Source organism: Bison bison, unplaced genomic scaffold, assembly GCF_000754665.1.
Source record: "Bison bison bison isolate TAMUID 2011002044 unplaced genomic scaffold, Bison_UMD1.0 scf7180017855320, whole genome shotgun sequence".
Lineage (NCBI taxonomy): Eukaryota > Metazoa > Chordata > Mammalia > Artiodactyla > Bovidae > Bison > Bison bison.
The window spans coordinates 6,203-7,087 of record NW_011485893.1 but is presented as its reverse complement, the minus strand read 5'-3'; the positions used below and the strand labels follow the sequence as shown (position 1 = coordinate 7,087).

The window sequence follows — 885 nt, the reverse complement described above, 5'->3', positions numbered from 1 at the left end:
CCCAGAGGGATGGTACAGGGAGGGAGGAGGGAGGAGGGTTCAGGATGGGGAACACGTGTATACCTGTGGAGGATTCATGTTGATGTAGGGCAAAACCAATACAATATTGTAAAGTTAAAAAATAAAATTAAATTAAAAAAAAGAAACTAATTAAAAAAAAGAAGAAGAAAATTTGTGTTCCAGAACTTTCCACCTGCACTGAGTTGTATATAAGATGGCTAGCTGGTTAGGTGGGTCCACAGTGTGGTATTTAATTCACAACATACATGAATTTGTACTAACGGTATCATGGAGCTGAGCCACAATGTGCAATGTATCACTCCAAGTTCTGTTTGAAGATGGCAGGAACGCAGATCACCTTCTGTTTCTTAGGACCTTTTCCCAAGAATTTTGTAACCAGTATAGTGGATGTTTGCTCATCTGCAGCCTTCTGGTCGTGGCTTTGATGGACTTGGACAAAAACTCTCTTAGGGTGGGGTTTGAAGAAGTTGACAGAAAGAAGATATTCCTCTAGAAGCCAGGAGAAAGACATGGTGGGTGGGTGGAGTTTTCTGGTAGTCCAACTCCTAGAGACATTCTCAGGGCCCAGATTGACATTGCTCTAGTTTTCATTGGACCCAGAGACTGCCTGGTCTTCTTTCCCAGTTAGTAAGTTTGCCAGATTCAGAGAATAAAAGTGCAGAATGCCCTGTGGAGTTTGCATTTCACATAAACAACATGTCTGAGATATACTAAAAAGCATGTGTTGATTATCTGAAATTGAGGCATCCTACATTTTATCTAGCAGCTCTACTAGCTACAGTCTTTTGTGACCCACTGTGGTAGGTTTCCCTTTTACTCCAGTTCAAGCCCACTTTGATCTGTCCTTGAGATTTCAGCCTTCTA

At 41.6% G+C, this 885-nt stretch overlaps 1 protein-coding gene across 1 annotated transcript in view; it reads right to left on the bottom strand.

The window, feature by feature from the left end:
- The window catches only part of EGFL6 (EGF-like-domain, multiple 6), a gene marked incomplete at its 5' end in the record, with an annotated part of 12,566 nt that overhangs the window by 7,010 nt on the left and 4,671 nt on the right, over positions 1–885 (bottom strand). The gene's annotated exons all lie outside the window — the stretch shown is intronic.